This window comes from Anomalospiza imberbis, chromosome 6, assembly GCF_031753505.1.
Source record: "Anomalospiza imberbis isolate Cuckoo-Finch-1a 21T00152 chromosome 6, ASM3175350v1, whole genome shotgun sequence".
NCBI lineage: Eukaryota > Metazoa > Chordata > Aves > Passeriformes > Viduidae > Anomalospiza > Anomalospiza imberbis.
Window position 1 is genome coordinate 7632043 of NC_089686.1, and position 22576 is coordinate 7654618.

The window sequence follows — 22576 nt, forward strand, 5'->3', positions numbered from 1 at the left end:
GCTGCACTGGGGCCAGAGGCTGCAGACCTGACGGCTGGGCTGAAAGAAAGACTCTTTAGTTTCATGGTGGGATGTAGGCACACATTTTGTGGTATTTGGGAGTGGGGCTGTGGCCCAGCCTCATCCCCCATGGGCACAGCTGTGAGAAGCAGGTGAGCAGCACTGACAGCAATGAGCCATGGAGTGCCCAGGGGCACTGACCAACCAGCAAAGGGAACAGAGGGCACACAGGTGCAGTGCGTGAACCATGAGGGTACAAAAGACTGGGCTAAAGAACAAGAAGGGCACATGCTTGCAGCCTTCTGAAGTGGTGTGACGTTACTCTGTATGGGTTGAAACTTTCTGAAATTGTATGGTGATACTCTGTGTATTGTGGCTGTCTCAGCTGTGACAGTGGGTGATGTTTTGATAGCAGTGGAAAATTTAGTTCTCTCTCAATTTTCTGACTATTTGGAGGATTTCTGGGAGTCAGGGCTACAAACCTTTTCATTGGGTTTGGAGAAAAAAAAAAGATAAAAAATATGCTTCAGAAAAAAATAAAATATTTTTTTTCCTACAGGAAACTAAGATGTCAAGTTTTCATTTATACTCTGAATAAAAACTGTGAAGTGTTGGACTTTCCAGAAGGAGGGAAATTCTAAGTTATCAACAGTTCTGATGGAACTGTGCTTTTCCACTTTGGCCTTGTTTTCCTAGTTAATTGTTGTTTTCATCCTGAATTTTTTATGTCAGAATTAGCTGAACTCGATCAGGTGATTCTGTCTGCTTTACTAGATACCTACAGCCTTCTGGGGATCCATTAATCTCAGGACTTTTGAAAGATCTACTTTTCTGTCAGTTTGTTTATTTTATAAGATATTGGGGTGCTCTGCTGGGCTTAATGTTCTCAGTGAGTCCTTGATCTTGGTCAACCTGAAGCTCTGCTGCTGTTAGTTAGTTAGCTACCAGAGTTTTACCCAGAGACATATTGAAACCTTTGGAAGGCTTCTCCTGGTTTTATTGTTTATGTAATTAGAACTAAATTACTTGTTTTCAAACTAGGGAACATCCCTAATTTTTTTTTTCTGCTGTCCATCACATCTGAATATACAGTTTTCAATTCAAACATCAGCAAAAATTTATTCCAGGCTGTAATTAGTTTTACCATCTGGAATATTTGATATAAATTCTCATAATATAAATTCTAATATAAGGCTTAGCCATCTTTTCCTTTGGAAAACTTTTTTCTGTGCTTTCTTCCCCAGCTTGATAATGTTGGATGATCTATACCTTCCCAAAAGCATGCTGTTGGTATATATGGCTGTTACTGGTATTTACAGACTTCTTTGGGTTGTGCTCTACAAAAATCACTGGATAGAGAGTGGTGAAATGGAGAATGATGAAAATTATCCTTTAAAAATAGTGTTGAAAGTCTTTACCATCTGCTTGCCTTGATGAGGGGCAATATCAGGACAATAGGGAAAAAAGTTTTTTCAGAAGAAGGTAAAGATATGAAATGGAGAGTTCCAGTATTTCATCAGAAAGCTCCTGAACACTGAGAAAACCAAAGTCCTTTTCATTTTGAAGTAACTGTTTCATAAAAAATTCACCAGTCTGTCCCATCTGTGTTGGTAGCAAAGCTTATTGATTATCTCCCTGTATTCATGTTGGCCTTTCTGACCCTATTTAATTTAGATCCTGTGTGGGCACTTATCATTGTGGTCACTGTGGTTTAATGTTAGTGACTGGAAATTGATACACAGAGCTGGAGTCTTCAGCACTGGCTTGCAGCCTCAGAAGCCATTAGGCCCTGGTCACCATCTCTCCTGTCCTATCTCAGGACTGATAAGCTTGCTGTGGATATGATGATATCCAACAGAGTATCATTATGCTGTTGGGAAGAGACTTTCTGTCATTTCTTATCTGGCTGCTTAAATTGTTATGCCTATGGGCACAGAATGATAGGAAAAGTGGGAATGGCTTTAAACTAGAAGAGGTTTGGGATAGATATTAGGAAGAAAGTGTTCAAGGCCAAGCTGGATGGGGCCCTGAGCAACTTGATCCAGCGGGTGGCAACTTCATCTAGTGGAGGGGCTGGAAACAGATGCTTTTTAAGGTAATTTCCAATCCAAACCATTCTAGGTTTCTGTGTTCCTATGATGTGATGAAACACAGAGGGCCTTCATCACTGGAGCCTCACAGCTGATGTCTGTGGGGTGTTTTCCTCTCTTCCAGCATGCTGCTGCACAGCCACATTTACCGTAGGGACTGGAGCGAGTAAGCTCAGCTCCACACACAAAAGTCCTGTGCATCCAGCTCTGGGCTGGGGGAGGATAAAGCCCTGCATTGTGCTATCCATGCCCAGAAGCACTGAGGCGCAGCCGGGCGTCCAGGGGAGCTCCGGATTTCTTGAAGGCAGTGGGTTTGGCCAGCGGCGGCGGGAAGCAATCCTGAGGCGCAGGACAGTGCCAGGAGAACAAGGAGCCTGTTATAAAACAGACCTCAGCACAGAAAAGGTAGTGCTGGGAGGTTGTTTCACGAGAAGCCAGCCTGTGGCAACGAGCCCCAGGAGGTGAATGCACCACCAGAGAAGGGATGGAGGGAGCTGTGACTGAAGTGAGGCTATGTGGTTGTTGGTTTGGAAGTGTCCCCTACAATGTGGGTCTCCTGAGGAGCATGTGCCCATGGGGGCTATACAGCCCTTAGCCATACCTTTGCTGGATGCTGTTAAATAAGGTTTTAACAATCAGAAGACAAAGCACTGTAGGCTGGAGGGGCTGGGACTGCAAGGCTGCAGCAAAGGACTCATTCTTCCCCTGCCTGCAGGCTGCTGAGCACAGCGGGCAGGTCTGTCATTAGAGCTTACTCAGAGCCACTTCAGCCCAAATCACCAATATGATGGTTGACTGGCAGGGGCTTTGGAGGGGGGAAACGGCAATTACAAACTAAATGGAAAGGAGGAAATAATGGAAAAATGGAAGTTACAGAACGGAACTGACCACAGAGTGAAAAGGGACGTGTTAGAAACTAATAAAGCATCATTACCTTTGCTAGAAGTAGATGAAGTACTGCAGTGGTAGAATGTGAATCATAAAAAGTCATGCCTGCCCCATGCTGGCCATAGACCTTGGACCAGATCATGCTGGCCTTTTCTATCAGCCTTTTCTCTGCTCTTCCACAAAAAAAGAGGGGAACTTGTTGCTGTTCCCATATTCTGCCTGTTCCCCTCCTTCCACTCAATAACATCATCATGCAAATACAATGCTAATTCAATATTTCTACCGTTTGAAGAAAGGTAGTCTCTGTAAACTCTTAATCCCCTGGGCTGTCAGAGGGTTGAGGACAGGGGACAAAGTTAATACATTTTCACTTCTCTCTAGATAGTTTTTAGTTTAATTTTTCCTTAACAAAATTTATTCTGTGACCCTTGCTTTTCCACCAGGGCTCTGATTACCTTGTATAAGTCCAACATAGTTTTCTATGGGTATTAACCAAGCCATAAGAACTAGAGATAGAAATAAATCTACTTTAAACTACTTCAGCTATAAGAATGTACAGAAGACTTTATTTACTGTGAAATTAAACAAGGACAGATACCTGCTTACAATCCTTGGTGTGAAGCCAGCAAATGTGTTCATTACTACGGCTAGAAAGAAAAACATCCTCTACAGACATTTTTTTTACCTAAGTAAAAGAACTGAAAGAAGTGGAATGACCTGACTTCTTGTGTTAGACTAAAAACTCAAAGCAGGGAAAATAGGATGACTTGGTTTAAAAAAAAAAAGTCTTGAATCATGTTCGGAAACAAACTTCTCAACAAACACTAACTCATACCATGTACCTGCATTTTTACTGAATATTTGGGAAGAAAAGCTTGAAATGCCCACAATCATCCCCTTAAAAAAAGGAAAAGAAAGAGGAAATTAAGAAGCCATTAGCTAACTGCTGTGTGTCAGCTGGTGAGCTTGATCAGCGGTGCATTTTACAGGGTTGTGCACTGTCATTATAGTAGTTGATTGTCCCTCAGAAATAAAATATTAGTATGCATCTGACTGCAGAAGTTCAATAATAATAGCAGATAGCGGTAATACATTGCAACCAGGGACAGGCAGCAGCAGCAGCAAAGGACTGGCTAATTGTCTGTCTGAGGCCCATCTTGTCCCTCTTAATTTAGCCAGCTGCCAAGAAGTGCTTCTGTGTTCTGTTCCAGATATCTGGGTTTGGATAGATGCTCTGACTTCCTCCACTCTGTCCATGTCTTCCTTGGCATAGATAATTGTGACTTTTAATTCCAACCCAAGGAAGTCTTGCCCACTATGCAAACTACTTATTCAAAAGCAGTTGGTAAGCCAAGAGTATTGCTTTAGGATGGTGCTAGTGGGTTGACCCAAAGCCCTAAATGTCTGATGCACATCTGTACTGTAAACTCAGAGCAGAGATGGTTTTGTGGTTGTGTTTTCATTTTTGTGAGACATGGGATTTTATACGGAGAAAAACCCAGATGAGCAGTGATAATGCAGGTGTGCCAGCAAATAATTAGTGTCCTGAAATCACAGAATCATGGAGTGGATGGAAGAGACCTTAAAGATTTCGTTCCAACCTCACTGCCGTGGGGAGGGGTACTTTGCACCAGTTCAGGTTGCTCAGAACATTGAATCCTGCATTTCTGATTGACATCCTGCTTACCTTTCCTTCTACTTGCCTGTACATTCTTGGTCTCTCTAGCCCCTATAATTTTCTGCTTTGGTGTCTTGGGGGTTGGCAGTGCAGCTGGGCTCAGGGATTCAGGTTAGCTCTGCCCCTCTCTCAGCCAGAAAGGCATCAGCTGCCTCCTGTTTAAACCCCCGGTGACTGGGGGAGCTCTGCTGCAGGACAGGACTCATTATCACCGGCACAGTGCGTGCTAATGAGTCTAAATAGCTTCTGGAGGGAGCTCTTGGCTTTCCAGCACACTGGGTGGGTGGAGTGCTGTATCTCACGGTATCAGTGTCCCCTTTGCTGGGTCAGGCTTGCTGAAGTGCACGTTTCAGTGGGGAAGGGAAGACAAATGGATAGATTTCTAATTTCTTGCCTGTTCCTTCCACAAACAACCCTTCCCTCGAGCCTGCAGATCTATCACAGCTGAGAGGGAATTCTGTGGCAGCTTCTTATTAAAATATTGGCAGCCTATTACTGCTCCTTACAAATGATGCAGATGGATCACTGACTGAAGCAGTGCTGAAAGGCAGCTCTGTCTGAGGTGAAGCACTCTTTGTCCATCATGGCTACCTGCACTTTTCCATGCTGGAAAGCAGATTTTAATTTTTTTTTTTTTAATATACTTTTCCTACCTCAGCAAATCAAGATCTTAAAAGTTATTCCAGAGGCTCCCTTATCTCTTAACAAATATCTGTGGTCTGTGGCTCTCCTGACCTTGAATTGGTTACCTGTGCATTTCTCACATCAAGATTAGATTATTGCGACTGCCTCCTGACAGCCTGGCCTGATAAGACCCTGCACAATTTCCAGCAGGTGCTGAATGCTGCTGCCAGGCTCCTGTAATAGAGAGATGAGCTCCACATTTCACCTCTGTCCAGAGCTCTGTGTTATTTGCCTTTTTAGCAATATATTGACTTGAAGAGTTCCCCGTTGAAGTCGAACTGCCCTTTCTACCCACACTTCTGCCCGTGACTGCTTTGAGAAGTGAGGTGAGCACGGGCAGGTGCTGCCTACCCCATGTGAAGGTGCTAGGAAGGGCACTTGGCACCTGGCCTCTCATCACCTGCATTAGTGACTGATTATTTGTGGCTCATCCCCAAGAGGATGGCATGAGTCCAGCCTGTTTTCTCCCATATCCTTTTAATTTCCTCACCTAACGTTGGTACCAGCAATGTCTGTAGTGTCCTGGCTGCCCTGCCCTGCCCTGCCGAGTGGTCTCCTGTTTTCCAGAAGGGGATGCAGGAGCTGTGTTGCCGGGGCTGGAAGCAAGAGGTGCTCGGTGGCCAAAGGCAGCAGCTCTGAGCCCCGCACTCAGGAGCTCAGCTCGCTCCCAGCCTGCTGGAGCCGACCGTGTGGATCAGGGAGCATCGCATGCCCTGCACCACCGAGAGTTTCTGCAGACACCGCGAGCCTGCAGGAAACTGCGTGGCGCCAGCTGAAAAATGAGTGGCAGGGGGCTTAACAGGAGAAAGAGGCGCAGGGAATGGTTGAAATGCATTGTTGTGCATAAGCTAATGAGAACCAAAGTGGGCAAATGACTTTTTGACTTCTTAGCATGGAGATGTTCTTTTTTTATTCAGTATTTAAAAATATTTTCAGTTTCTGTGATTGGTTGTAAAAAGGAAACTAGGTTTGGCATTAAAGCTGTTGATTTTTTTTCCTTAGAACTATAAAGTTTTACATCCTTGATATCTGGGACATACTGAGAGAGAGGAGGAACTGCAGGTTTTAACAAATAATTATCTTCCCTACTTCCCCTGGGCTGACCTCTTTCCTTCCTGCTGAAAATAGGCTAAATGAGCCTCTCTCCCCCAAAAAGGGATTAACCCCTCTTCCAGTCTCCAAGGGGCTGGTGGATTTTCCATCACCAGAAACTTTCAAATATTTTCTTAAAAGACAAGTTGTGAATGAAATAAATGTTTGTTTTCTGTGTGTGTGTTTTTCCCCCAGTGGTCAGACTTACAGGAAAAAGTGGATGCTCCAGGCCTTTTAATCTTTGATAACAATAAAATATGGGTGATTGAGACAAGGTGGATGCTTCTCTTCTGTCCCTTGCTGGATCCTGAGGACACTCAGCCTTCACAACACTGATCTTGAGGCTATGTGAGATTCAGTGCTGCTACTCCATGATTGTACAGATACAGGCAGAATGGGTCTTCACTGAAAATGAATTTTGCTGTCGTATCCAAGTGGGGTTTTATGTTCCCAGTTATATTAACTGGGAACTTTTTACCAGCCATTAGCTGCACAGGCAAAAGTGAAATACCACAGAATTGATAGAGTTACTTCTGCCTCTTTTAGGTCATAATTCTCAAGGGAGGAAGGATTTTGTGTTACTTTTGTTATTTGAAGCTGAAGAGTGGAGAGGGTGGTCAGTGAAATACAAATGTATGTCACTGGTGAGAATCTCTTGGGATTATATTAGTGAGCAACAAGGTAGGAAGAAGTTAGGAAAAAATATGTGGAAGTGCTTTGCTTTAACTTCCTCTGCACATCTTTTGCCAGTTTTTGTAGCTTTCACAATCCAAAGGCTTCTCTTAAATATCAAAAAGCAAAAAAAATAAAAAAGAAAAATGCTTCTAAGCAGAGGAGCTCAATCTGTTTCAAGAAATATCATTTTCACCAAGCATATGCACAGTACTCAAATTAGCTAATTTCTTCTTAGCAATGATAGTTCTAGAATGCCCTTGACCTTCCAAAGAGGAGAAATTTGTACTACTGCAGTATATAGGATTTTAATATTAAAAGAGGTTAAATAGCAAAAAAGTCAAAAGCTCTTTGCTACCTCTTTGGTAAGAAGTGAGCTAATGCCAGCAATTTCCATGGCAACTGCAAACAGACTGTCCTGTTCACTTCCATGTTATAAATAAAACAAAAATATTCTCTAAATTACATGCTGTGCCTACATGTATTTGCTATCACCATGTTCAGCAGACACTGGGAAATATTTCTGTACACATTTGTAAGAAAAGATTACAAGATTTATGCAAACTGCGTAGCCTTGGTGGGCTGTGTTCCTTTGAGGAAATAATAAAAATAGCCTCAAAACAATGCCACCCTTTTTATTGCTGATACTCTCTGAGTTTCACAAATAATTATAAGTCCAAAACCTATACCTTTCCAGCAGCTAGTATACACAATAATAAACTTTCACAGTTTTAAACAGGAGCAGAAAATAATTTTTAAAAGAGCAGGTGATGATTGGGCCTTTTGTCTTTTTATTTCTGATGGGGTGCACACAACGGAAGGGCAGTTGGTTTGTGTTCTAATTTTGTACATATTCCAGTAGACCAACCTACCTTATGTGCTTTCACTGTACCTTGTATTCTGTTCTGTTTTCCATAAAACAGACCTATTTGAGTTCACAGCGACTCTTTAGGTGTGGGCAAGCCTTCATCCTGCTCTTCTTTATGTCTGGGAAGTCTCTTTCCCATGTGTACAGCTACAGGACTCCCACAAGGCTTTGGAGCAAAGGATAAAGCATATGAACTTCTTGTGCAAGAGCAGCTCAAGAACTTTTCTTGAGATTTCTCATACCCAGAGGGTGTTCAGGCAGAGGGCAGGGCCTGCAGAACATCCCAGTACTCCTCACTGCCTGCTCTGGGAAGGGAGGTCTATTTTTTTTGGGGTGACCATCCCAAATGCCACTTCCCAGCCATAAGAGAAGGACTGGGGGATGTGAGACAAGCTCTTTGAGACAGTTGCTGTTAACTCAAGGCTGAGGTGACCTTGAAGGAATAACTAGTGCTGCTAAAAGCAGAAAGGCTGAACCTGTCACTCTCCATAAGGTCTTTGCTGGGACTGCCCTGCCCATTTGCTGCTTGTTGAGAATTCAGCAGTGCAATTGCTCACTGACCAGAGATGCTGACATCTTACTGTGCTTCCAGTACGCTGGTGGAGCGTGGCTTAGCAGATCACTTGACGTTATGGGTTTTTAAAGCACTTTTGAACACTGACCTTGTCTCTTTTCACATGCAGGTTCTTGGGCTATACTACATCATCAAATATGTGTGCCCACGTGTTGAGTTACTGTGAGATGTAAATGCAGCAAAGGAAACTAGTTTCCACTAGTGCCATTGAATTGTATCTATCTCCTAACTTAAACTAGAAAATTCTGGCCTATCCTATTGCTTTCAGGGAGAAATGTCCAAAAATGTATTAATCTTCCCATGCAAGCGAATGCTTCTTGGTTTTTCACCCTCTTTATTACAAGAAAATATTAAGTCAGGTTTGGTTGCTGAGGTTAGTTGCATTTTACTGTACTTGTGTGTGTGTAAAGAAGGACACAAGTATATATGGATTTATTTTTGTCTCATATATTTTCATTCTTGTTAAAGCTTCCACAGGTTGAAGAGAGATAGCAAATACAGCCTAACAAACACCTTGGCACAGCAGTGAAGATATTATAGATTCTGTTTATTGTATGTGAATTTTTTTCAATTAAAATTGCAGGCAATGTTTCTAATTAGAGTACAAATTATTTCAAGTGTATTTTGCTCCATTAAAAATCTGTGTAGGGGACAGTGCTACACTTGAGTCAGAGCTGGGAATCCAGCCAGGAATGTGACCCCCTTGATCCCTTCACTCTGGGATATTTAAAAGCACAATTGAGGGTGAGGCAGAGGAGGAAATGTCTCCATTTTCTGTTATTCAGTGTTGAATCCTGCCTCCTGCCAGGCTTGAGTCAGCTGCCTCAGGTTCCACCTTTCTCTTGCTTGCATTGGAGATCCCTGCTATTTACACTAAAGATCCCTGCAAAGCTCTTGAAATTATGCTGACAAGTTTAACTGTTTTTGTAGTGTCAGACACACCATATGCTAGTCTGTGAGTTTACACTGATTTTTAGCTTTAAGGGAATAGGGAGATGGTGAGGACCTCTGCTAGTACTGTACCTGCAGTAGGGAAGGAGCTCCCCTAACATGTTGTTACCTGTGCCATATGAAGTGAAGGCTGATGAGGATGCTCATGGTTTGGCCAAACTGGGGTTATTTTGGGGATATTTTGGTCAATTAGGGATTCCAGTCCCCTGACTCAGTGCAGAAAATGGTCTGTGGCACCAGTCTCAGTGATTTGTGTGAGGTAGGTACTCTCCTGATGCCACAAGCTGCCTGTGAAGAAGAGGGAACAATATGGCCTGGATGACGTTGCAGGGTGTTATTCAGCAGAGAAGTGTTCATAGAGGAATAAATTTAAAATATTGTCCATAACTTATTTCTGCTGTCCATACCCCAATTCTTCCAAACACATTGTTAGGGCTCTGAGGGCATAAATGAGTTTTAATGGCTCTGTTCTGCCTCACCTGGAACTCAACCCCTGCCAGAGACTCTGTTTAAGCTCAAGCTTATGCCTTCAGTCTCTGCATGAACTTTGCTGTTGGTGAACCCACCTCCTTGGTGCTGTGCTGTAGGGATCTGCTCTCAGGGTTGGACATCCTGAATGTTCTTGTAGATTGTTTCTAGCCTTGTATTTCAACTCTGTTTCTGGATGGGCTTTGGACCCATGTTGTAGCCCTTTTTCCAGCCCACCCTATGGCTTTAGGTCCATTTATTCCTGATTAGATTCCCTGGTTTTTCCCCTGGATCTGCTGCACCAGCTGCCTGGACTTGGACTGTGGATAGACACCAGGATCCGTCTCTGCTCACCATGTCCAGGCTCTTTGGGGCTGTGCCTGTTGGTGAGAGCACTGCCAGGGCTAGATCCCCCTTGCTCCTGGGTGTTCCTGCCTGGGGGAGCAGCCATGCCTGGCTCTGCAGAGCTCTCTGCTCCCCTGACCTTCCCAGCTGCCTCCCCGTGTGCCATAAACACCAGCAGGGCTGTGATGGCTCCGTCCAGCTTACTCTGGACCTCAGGGGGCATGGAGGGCAATGTGGTAACCAAGGACTGGCTGGAATGGTGAACCACATTTCTTGCTGTTTACCAATATGTCTATAATTTAGCCATTTTACTCCATAAATAGCTGACAGCCAGGGCCTCTTGAGCTCTCCTGCACAGCAGATCTCTTCTCGAGGAGACACCTCTCTCCTTGAGCATGAGAGGTTTCCTGCCACAGCAGATTCTTGGTAATATTATATTATATGCCAATGTTTATATTAGCAAGATAAACTTCAAAATCCTAGCTAAATGATATAAAGGATTGATTGTGCACATATAATCCCTTAGTCTTAAACTATTGACCAAGTCTAGGACTAAGTCTGGAACCAGCTGCACCTGAACTGTCCTTTGAAAAGATGTTTAGGACACAAGGGGGTCTTTTCTGAACCTCATGACTTTTCTGATCTTGTAACAGTAGGGTCTCCCTGACAGTTTTCTTTCCCTTATGAAGTAAATATTTGCCATCAAATCTTGTTAAACCACTGTCTCATGTGCTATCACACTTCATGAAGTTGCTGGTTTATATCAATGAATACATTGCTGCTCCTCCCCGTGGGTAGTGTGGCACTCCATCAGGACACTTGTCCATCCCTTCCCAGTGCCCATGCCCTCACCAAAGTGCTGTTCCTCCCAGCCTTGAGTTGTCTGCTGAGAGACATCTACCATGGAGCAGGACCTCTGTGCTTAAGTGCCCAGACCATCTCCATCAGATTTAGAGGGAGTGTGAGTCTCACATCTCAGCACACGGTTTGTCCCTTCTCTCCTGGCATTGCCACTTCTCATAAAAGACCAAGCACCTATGGGTATCACTTGCCCTGGACTCTGCCACCTGACAGTAGGATACAGGCTGGGTTGTTCCTTCTTTTTTAGGTAATGGTGTTTTGTTAACCCCTTCACTGTGTTCTCTTCTTTGCATTATGTGGTTGGGATGGGGAGTGTGATGAGGACATCTGGTCCTTTATCTTTATTTGGGGAGATTTAAATAATTGACATATCTCAGTGGTTATCAAGGGAAAGGAAAAAAAAAAAAGATCCTTCAAGCCTCTCCAGTTGCTAAGAGACGAATGCTTCAACTTTGAAAGCCTCCATCCATGCAGGGGATATTATCCTGGCAAATTGGACTTTCTAATCTGGCAGCAAGGGAAAAAAGGTGATGCCCAAAAAATACAGGTCGCTTAGGTGATTTCATTTCAGAGACATTTGTTCTCCTGCTCTAGGAGGGCTCGGGGCTGCTCTGGCTAGTGACATATGTGACCACAATATGTGTAATAAGTTTACTTGTGAACGTTTTGCTCCTGTGCTCACAGCTTGGCCAGGTGACCTCCTTTCTTTCCTTCTTTCCTGCACAGTTAATTTTTAACTCCTCTTTTGTGTACAAAGCCTGATTGTGTAGTCAGCCCTTGTGTAGCCCTTGCTTTGAAGCCTGGAGCAGGTTTGTATGCAGATGGAGTAGCAGTTTAAAGTTTAAATCCTGCAAGCCTCCCTTGCAAGGTCTCTCCCCTGACTGGCACAGGAGGGTGAAGCACAGAGTTTGCTCATCTGTAGCGTTTGTGGCTGGAATAGAAGAGCAGCTGCCTCGCTTCATAACTTCTCTGGCCCTGTAACTCTCTTCAAAAGCACTGCTGTTGATTGCCCATCAAGTGAAGCTTTAGGGAGGATGATTTAAAGGCTATGACCTCTTCTCTTTTTGATGTTCAGACTCTCTGCATCACACGATGGCAGGGGAGTAAATACTAACACTCGCACTGCTCCTCTCACTAGCCCTGGGATGCTCACAGCATGTTTTGCAGTGGGTTGCAAGCAAAACTCCGAGCCCCCTGTGCTCTCCCCAGTCTGTGAAATGGGCTGGGAGATTGGTGTTTGCTCAGATTGATGCTGGTCATGGTGCTCTCGTTGCCGTTTCTGTGCTGGAGGATGTCCTACTTACAACACTGCTCTGCTGCGCCGCAGTCAACCAGCTGCCAGGTTTGTGTTTGCAGAGCAGGCAGGGCTGGGATCTGCGGCTTCCGAGTCCTGCACTGTCCTGGGGGCAAGGCTTTTGTTGCCCTGGGGCTTTTGTGGTCTCTGACAAATGATGCCCTTGCAGAGACAAACACCTAGAGCTGTAGCTGCTCCTGCTTGGGCACAAAGGGTTGGGAGTAGCAGCTTCATTTTGCTAACAGGGCTTTCAGTCTCAGCCACAGTTGAGAGGTGCACTTGCACATGCTTGATTTTAATGTATGGAAAGGACCCAGCGTCTCAGAATGTAAATTCTGCCACTTGTGCCATTTTTAAGAATGTAAATTCTGCCACTTGTGCCATCAGGTATGGGTTTGAGTGCAAGGCTTCACCTTGCTGAGTTTTGGCTCAGAAAGTCACTTACAGACATTTTGTTAAAGGCAGAGGAAATGACAAAACCAAATGTATTTGCAATATAAAATATACAGAACACAAAAGATCACAGAATCCTATAATTTTTAAGGCTAGAAAAGACTTTTAAGATGACCAAGTCCAAGTATCAACCCAGCACCACAACCACGTCCACGATTAAGCCATGTCTTCAAGTGCTATGTCTGGATGTTGCCTGCACCTTCCAACCTCACAGTAGCTTTGGAGAATGACCAGTAATGGCCATCTAAACTAGATGCTTTTTATTTTATTTGCTAAACAGAACATTAAAGAAAAGCTAGAAAATACATTATAAATGAAAAGGAGGAGATGCATGGAAAAAGGGAATAAAAAGGGGAGTTTTGATTTTTATCTCTGTGTCAACTTTATTCACAAACACCAGCTAATGTCAGAGGCTCTTCCTGAGACAGTTTCTTTTCAAGAACAGGACAAAGGGTCAGCCTTGTCATGGTGGCCTAGAGAATAAAGGGGGAGAATAATATCATAGGCTGGTGTTAGAGTTCATGCTTTCCAGGTCACCTGTCCTCCTGGGACTTGTGTTGGATAAGGTATCCTGCGAAGCAGTGACAGACCCATCCTGTTGCTATTTTGCTCTCTGGTTTCCAGCATATCCAGTTTGGGCTTGTCACACTGGTCCCTGCCCTTCCTGTTTACCAGGTGTGATCCAAATTCAGCCATCCTTGAGCAGAGTCCCCGACCTTCCTGTTTGGGTGCAGTAAATCAGTCAATAAGTTTAATTGACTTTTCTGTGCAAAGTCACACAAAAGGCTGATTTTCATTTCTCTTGGACAATAGCTCATGGCCACGTGTCCAGCCTTATTCTTGGTGCTTTTCTTACTGTGTAGAGAGCTCTGCATTTTTACCTGGAGAAGAACCAGCCCAAAGCATTGTAGCTTTCCAGGAAATTAAGACTCTAAGCCAAACTTTTGCAGTCTTTTTTCCATCTTTTTTCCCCCCTTTCCTCTGCTGCTTAATTGGAATCTCCTGTCAGCGTGCATTCTTAATAGACTTTTGTGAACATAGGTCCTGAACCCTACATGGTAATGTAAAACCATTGCTCTGTGCTTTCTGTAACAGATGGGAAATGTAATCATCTGGGTCCTGTGACAGTGTCTGCTCATTATTATATGAACAATGAGAGAGAAACATAAAAGGTGCAATGTACATTTATTTCCTGACACCTTGTTTAAAAGGCAATGGGCCCAATTCTTACTCCCTGTAAGAGCTGCAGGGTGTACTTTGCTGTAATAGACCTCCACCTTGAAAGGAGGATTGCTTAATATGACTGAGATGTTTTTTTTTTTAGTACTCTAAATTTCTCTCACCTTCCACCTTTTAATATGCCTTGTTATTCAGGCAGCTTTGAGTACTGTTGTGCATTTATTAAAAGTGGGTGGCAAGGCAATTTGTACAATTAAATGAGTCTTGGGACATTTGTCTCAGAATCTTCTTAGCCTGAAGTTTTTTGCTTCTGTCTCAGATCCGTAGATGGGCTGCAGGGCCTTTTCCAGCTGCATCTCTGTGTGTGAGATTTATTAATTTAATTTTATTTTTTGAAAGATATCTCTTCCTGAAAATCTGCCTCATTCTTGCACCTCTGAGGCTGTAACAGGAGAAGGCCTATACAGGATACTTTTACTGGGGGGAACATCTTCAGACTCCATCTTTTGACTGAGAATCTTGAATTTGCTGGGATGCAAACAATCTTCTAATGAAAGTGGATGGTGTATGGTTTCTTTGATACAATTTGTGTGCAGCTATCACAGAATCACAGAATTGTCAAGGCTGGAAGAGACCTTTAAGATCATCTAGTCCAACCATATCAGGTCGGTGATGTTAAAAGCACTGGGGATTCAGACCAGACTTACTAAATATCAAGCAAAGAAGCCTTAACCATAGCTAGACCAAACAACTAAAACACTGGTGGCACCTTTGCTTTTGCATTCTGCAGGTATTGAAGTAGCTTGAATGACAGCCTCCAGAGAACAGAAAGAACCCAAGTAATGCATTTTCCTGTATGACAATGCCTTCCCTCTACTCCTTTACTGCGTCCTTTTCTGCCTCTGACCTGTCTGCTGGCAGCAGGCCAGCTCAAAAGTCCCTGGTATCCGATCTTCTGCTATCCTCTTACCTTTCCTGCCCCAGCCTGCAGATCCCTGTGCTATCTGACCCTGTTTGAAGTCTCAGTGTGATGGACTCCATTTCCCCTATCAGCCCTGCCAGTCTAGCTGGTTTCAGCATTTCAGCAATCTTCTATGTGGGTTGGTGCATTACCCGTAAGGAGTGGAGTTTCATGCTGGAATTATCATGCCCTACTTATTTTTAATCCCTCTCCACCATCAGCACCTTTCCCAAAAAGCGGAGTTGAGTTTTGCAAGCATTGCTTTGATCTGGCTTGTACCTTAGGTAACATCTGTATCAGCATTTGCATATGGATTCCTGGTGGAAGGGTTCACAAGCTAGATTGCTTTTAAAAAGCAAGAGCTGTTTTCCAATAATAATTCCTTGGTCTACTAATAAACCCACAGACACACAAACAGGCAGACCTGGGTTTTGAACATGCTTACAGCAGTTCCCTCCAATCCTGCTGATTCTTTTTGTTTTAAGGGAAAATGAATGACACTGGATTCTAATCAAGAGGAGGTAATTCATCCCAGTTTTATTTGAAGATCTTTCTAAAACAAACATGCCTAATTTGAAAGTCTAAGCACTTCAGCTATCAAAAGTGTTTAGCTCATCACATTACATAAGTCCTAGCTAAATCCCACACAATAAAGGTGCTGTGTAGGTATTACCCTTTCCCTTTGCTATTTCACTCAGGATGAAGCCAAAACCATTGTTTCTTTGAATCCTGTTTCCAGAGGGAGTTAACATCTATTGTGAAAACTGCTCTTTTAGGGTGGTGCTGGTTGGAGACAGATGTATATTACGGTGCCACCACAGCTGTGCTGTGACATGTCACATCCTGTACTGGTAATTAAGGAGTAGCATGTTGGGTCACCTTGGTGCAGTAAATCCACTTAGCAAGTTTTCCCTGAGAGGGTTTGGTACTACCCTAACCAGCCCCTCCATGCAGAAGTCAGTAGATCATTTTTAAAGCCTTCCCTTCCCCCATTTTCCTCATGTTGCTGTGTATTTATTTCTAGTTACTAGTGTAGGAGTGTTGGGGAGGAAGGGAGGAAGAACACTATAAAACCCTGGCTGTTTGTATTTCAAAGATCTAATTACTGCATCTTGACATGGGAATGTATACAGGCACGTGAATGTGTATTAGAATTGGGCAAATACAGCACAAATATATCCATGTATGCTCTTTCAGATGAGCTAAACCAACTGAAATGTCAGTGATTGATTTTCTAGTGGCTGCAATTGCAGCCTTGCTTATTGGTTTGTTTGTGAACAGATGAGAAAGTGAGATTTTATCCCTCCGTAATTTCTGCAGAAAGCAGAAATATATAGTAAATAATTATCCATGAGAGTGTTTGTTCAACAAATGATGCTATGTCCTTTCTGAAATTTATTTGTAACATGGAGGACTCACAAGGAAAATGTAAGAGCACAGGTCTACCCATGGTAGTGACAAAGTTGGGATCATGCAGTGTCCCTCACCTTTGACAGTGTGTTATTTCTACTGCTCTGGCAAAGAAACAATAACCTTTTCTATTCAAGAGTCTGAAATATTTCCTAAGATTTTTTAAGGCCTTGTCTGTTCACATCCTGTTTGGTAGGGGGTGCGTAGAAAAGTCTGTGTCTTCTGTGTCATGGTGTGAAGCTGAGGAACTCCTTAATGCAGGATATTCTGGTTGTTGGGAGCTCGTATGAGATTTTGGGGAGTTAATGGACAAGTTAATGGAGGAGAATGCATGCAGATTTAGTAAACACCAGCAAAGCACCTCAAGCCCCTCTGCTGCTGGAAGTCTGAGCCTCAGGCTGCTGGTGATCAGGGGAGTATTGAAGTATTTCAATGCCCTGTTTTTGGAACCCTCCCCTATATATCTGCTGTAGTCCATTAATGGAGACAGGGTACCTCTCTTCCCTGTACAACCTTTCCATTCTTGGATCCTGTGAGGGAACTGTGAGGTCTGTTAGTGAAGCTGGGATGTGTGAATTGTTGTGTCCAGCCAGCACATACAGGTCAAGGAAATATTTTAAATCTTATGTAAGTCCTTCTGGGGACAGGTTTAAGTTCTCCCTTGGATCAAGGCAGATATGAATAGGCTATTTGTGAGCTAGTTACAAAATGCAGCTTGCATTCCTAAACTGATCCATTGCACGTTTAGGAAAAATAGAATAAAAGTGATGAAAACCACTGCCTTGGCTGGTAATTTGTGATCAGACAAAAAGTTAGGATCCTGGAATGATGACTTCTTCATCCAGCTGCAGTGCATATGCAGACACACATAAAAAATGTCACTGAATATTTTATTCCTATTAAGTTATCAACAAACTCCATGTGTTGCACAGATAACAGGAGAGACCAATGTGCTGAACAGAGGTGCCTTGTCGTCACTCTCTAGGTTTGATTCTACCCCATTCAAATCAGTAAGAATTTTGCTACTGACTTTGGCAAAACCAGGATTTTCATCCTGAATTATCAAACTGCAGGAATTTAAGCACATTAATTATTTTCACATGGTCCAGATTGGAACCAGAATGTTTCAGTCATATAAAGAGGTGATACCTTCCTACTGGCTCATCAGCTTAAATTTCCTCTCACGTATTCTAACAGCTAGTAAAGGGAAAAAAAAAAAAGAACAATGAAGCAAAAGTAGTATGTTGAATTAATAATACAATTTATACACTTAAAGGAATTTAAAAAATATATTTCCATAGAAATTGCTTCAGAAATACATCAGAGGCACAAATTAGGCCCTCTGAGGTATGAGTAAATGTGAGGATGTAACACATGGTAATCGAATAATTTCATAGACACAGAGGTGATCAAAGCATTAATAAAAACTGCAGGTCACCTTGAATCAAGGATTCAGTTTTGAGTGTCAAACATTTCTTTCGAACATTTATTTTTGGCTTGTGGGACTTGCAATGACTTGGGAAAATTTTGTCCCTGTTCATGAGTCACCACTAGTTCAGAGGAATACAAGGCTGAAGATGTGACTGCATGTCCCCCTTGGCAGAGCTGACCTGGCCTACACGAGGCTGCGAGCAGCCCCTGACAGAAGGATAATAAGGCACAGCAAAGGGATGGGTCAGGCTGATCCTGCAGGATTCTCAGCCCAATTCTCTTCCTTCATCAGACATAAACTGTGCCAAATATAGACAGCTAAACCCCCAGGGTTTCCAGGTGGCAGAAAACTGTGGTGGGTTTTTTTTTTCCCTCTCAGACTAAAACTTCATATGAACCAGAAAACCCAAGGAAAGACTGTTTTTGACACATCACCACACAGCGTTTCCGAAATGAAATCTGCTCCCCAGATGCTGCAGCTTCTCAGAGAAATCGATGATCTTGTCAGTTTTGCTGCTGGTAGCAGCTGCTCTGTGTCTCAGGAATTGTGGCTGGACTGGTGCCAGTGCCAGTCAGGCTTTCACAGTCCCAGCTCTCCATCAGAGACCGAGCCACTCGGGCTGCTGCTCCGCTGTCCCAGGAGCACCGACTTAGCTGCAGGCTGCAGAAGGTAGCCCAGGCCTGGGCCAGCAGCCTGTGAGGCTGTTTGGAACCTCTGACTCCAAAGGTCCCAAGTCCCATCCCATGGCCAAGACTTGCAGACCAAAGCTTTTCTGCCCTGGAATGATGTGCTGGATGCCATCCCCCAGATCCAGAGCCTCAGGAAATCCCATCCTCAGAGCTGCCATCACCCATCTCATGGGTCCTTCCCAAACCTGGAACTCCACACTGGCTGCAGTTCCCCAGACTCAGGTGTATTTCCTCAGTTCTTGGGCCACAGGGTTTCCATTGCATCAGGTTCCTTGGTTTCTGCAGAGGAGATTTTTGGCAAAGTGTGAAGTGTTTCCTCAGATGTAGTTACAGCCTCTTGGCTGTGGTGTGGTTCCTGATTTATGTGGGGAAGAGTGAGACAAACCAGGACCTGAAAATGCTTCAGTAGAACTACTTAGGAGATGCCTTGTTTTCATGTTGCAAGAGTTGAGGAAAGTAGTAAATGTAATTTTTATAGACAGAATTTAGTGAAGAACTTTTCCTGGGAAGTTGCAAGGACATTTTTTTTGTTTGAAGCTTTGGGTTTTTTGATGAGAACCCCTTGAAAATATTGACTCAAAATCTGCTCTGGGAAAACTGATTTAGAATCAGAAGACTTTCTGAAGCAATCTAGTTTCCTTGAAGAGGTTTTAAGCTTAGTAGAAAATCCAATTTTCTGTTGAGAAGAACATATTGTCAATTGTTCTGGATTTTGGTGCAGCTCTTCAGTCCCCCTGGGGTGGAATAGTATAAAGTAATCTTAATGGCTATCTGAAAAATGAATTGAGTCTTTCCCAAGGACCAGGAGGTCATCTGGCCAAGAAATGAAGGAGAGAAGGCTGGAGGAGGAGACTGCTGAATCCTGCCTGGAAAGATGGTGTCTCAGTGACTGCAGCTCCTGATACATTCTGTGTGGTAAAACTCCAGGCTGATGAATTGCAACTTAAATATGCCCCCAGTGGACCATTACTAAGTGTGGAAACATTATTTATATTTTCCAAATAACTTGAAACAAAACAACCCCTGGCTAATGAAAAAGAAAAATTCGTCACCAAATCCCCTCAGTCCTATTAAGTGTTCCTGCTCGAGGAATATCATGAGCTGCACAAGAACATGGTTCTTGTAAGAAGCAGAATAAAGTGCCTCCATGCTGCTGGTGATCTCAGCTGGAATTCCTGGTTGCTGGAGAAATATTGGTCTGTGCCTACAGGGGAGGCTGTTATGTGCCCAGCCTGCTCTCCTGGCACAGGACTAATGGCTGTTTGTAAACACTTCCAGCCTTAGTGGCACAGAGGATGCAGAACCATGTCAGATATTAATTACCCTGTGAATAAATACAGAGGTAGGAACTCTGGTTTTATCACTAGCTAGGTAGTGGATATTTACTCTGCTTTCCTCAGTACTGCTTCTCATCTTGGCATCATTGCATCAATAAGTGCATTCAGTTAGTGCTTTTGCAGCCTCCTTGCAGGCCAAGCTCTCTTCTAAGATTCAATCACTGATGTAGCTTATAAACAAAGCAATTAAAGTAGATATTATCAATAAAAGAGCATTTGGAGCATTCCTTAATTTCCAAAGACTTCCCAGAATTCATCTTTGCCCTCACATGGATTGTGTGTGTGGATGAAATGAAATACGCTGCTGTACTGCTGTGCATATAGAATGCATATTCACTCCTACTTTATGTCATAGATTTTTATAGTTGTTAAATTTCCTTTTCATTATATTTGATTTGCTAAAATGAAGGCTTGTTTTATCAAAACTAATTACATGGTATGTATTTAATGTTCTGTCCCTAAGGTTTTTGTAGTAATAAAATTGATTGTTACTGATTAAAATGGTTCTATTACATCAGCTTAATGTCACTTGAGGTGAATGCGGTATTAGAAAAAAGGCCATTAAAAATGTTGAATAGGGAACACAGAGGCAAGGATTAAAGAAAGAGAAAAGATTTTTTGAATGGGTACTCTTTAAAAAAAAAAAAGATCAAGAATTTTAAAGCAGTTGGCATGACAAGGAGAGAGATTTGAGATGTGTACAAAATCTTAGTGTTGTTATTGGTTTCATGCAATTCATTGGATTACCACTCTCCAGCTCCTCGGTAAATGTTCAATATATAACCTTAAAAACAGAGTTTATATTAATTTCTTGTGTAATTACAGGCCTGCCAAATACAGATAAAGCTGTCAACAGGGCAAAGCCAATATTTGGAAAATATCTATAATGATGAGGATCCCTTATTTCTCTGTCAAAGTAAACTCAAAAGGTCATTCAATTGTATTACATGGAGAGGGAGGCTAAGGGCACAGCCACAAGCTGTACCAGAGTTTTTGGGAATATCTGGTGATGGCAGCAGGAGTTGTCCTTGGCTCCCTGGGATGGGCCCTAAGGCAGCAGAAGTGCAGGGAAAGCATCATGTTTGAACTTGGAGCAAGATCACTGAGAAAAAAGAAAGAAAAAAAGAAATTAAGAAAGGAGGAGTCAAAAGAGGGGAGATGCAAGACTGAGAAAGAGACGACACCTTAAAGAGCAAGTAATTTTTAAGGGGAGAAGCTCTGGGGCTTCCTCCACTCCTTTTCAGGTTAGAAAACATGAAGAGTAGAATAATTTTCTTTGCTTAATTGCTATTACAGTGTAGCTCTTTCAGAGCTCTGCATGGCTGCACTTCCAGTGAGTCATGGAATCACAGAATCATAGAATGGTTGGGACATCAGTCATGTAGATCCAGGCTTCCCCCACCATGGTCAGGAGCATCATCATCACCCACTAGATCAGGTTGCTCAGGGCAGTATTTAACCTGTACTTGAGTCAATACCCACATAATTTGTCAAAAGATCTAATACTTTTTCTTGAATCACAGCTTCCTGGGGTCGTGTGACCAGCCAGGAGTCTGATTTCTTCCTCTGTCTCAAAACCTGGAAATAGAATCTGTATTTAGCTACTCAAAAGGCAAGTAAGAGGAACTAGAATTATAAGGACAAGTAAGAGGAACTAGAATTACAAAATCTGCACAATTTTTAAGCTGCTCCTGTAGGTCAGTATCTCACTTCAGAGCAGCTGCCCAGAACATTTTCTATCCTCTCCTATGATTTTTAACAAATAGGGAACTCTCTATCATCCATGCCTCCTCTCTCCCTCATCTCTGAAAATTTTATTCATAATTCCATATTATTTTTTTCTTTTTTTTCAGATGCAGCTGCTGAATGGCAGTTCGTGATGTCATTTGCAGCTGGCTGTCTTGCAAGGTCAAAATGTCCCACTTCCATTGGACTCACAATAAAGACCTTCAGAAGAGCTAAATTCAGTTGTATGGTTAAAATTAAAATTACTTTAGTCTGAGGCTTAGAAACACAGCAGAGTAAGAATGTGTTATGCAAACCATGCCTGGAAAGTGGCATGATGCAAAACCAGAGGAAAAATCTGTGAGCTCTGTGGGAGGAGGAGGAAGGAAGGAGGAAAAGCCCTGAAAATGGGAATCTTAAAGGGGAAATAAAAAGCCAGTAACAATGAGATCGTAACAACCAAAGTGGGCAGCGTGTCTGATATTTCAGTGACATTTTCCTAGAAAAGTAAATTCATCCTCCCATCAACTACCCAGGAAACACTCTAGCAAAAGTTATTCTTGACACAAAAAGGCATTTTCTTGGGCTTAAGCTCTCTGTAGGAGATGATGACCAATAACTGGGGAGTGAGTCTTAAACCCCAGTATTGTGAGATGACAACTGCTGTAAAAATACATAAGGAAGGAATAAACTTCATCTAAGGGAATATGAACCTTTTCATATAGAATTATGCTTTAAAAAGTTCAAAGTAGTGTGTGCACCTTTATTTCCTTCTACAGTCAGTTTTAATCCATCATTCACATTCCATTAAATTGAAAATATGTTTAATTACCAGAAAAGAGAGCTGTGTATCCATGGAGAGTATGATTCTTGTTATTTTCCAGGAAAGAGTGGCTGGGTATTAGGCCCTTGAGGGTAGGAAGAT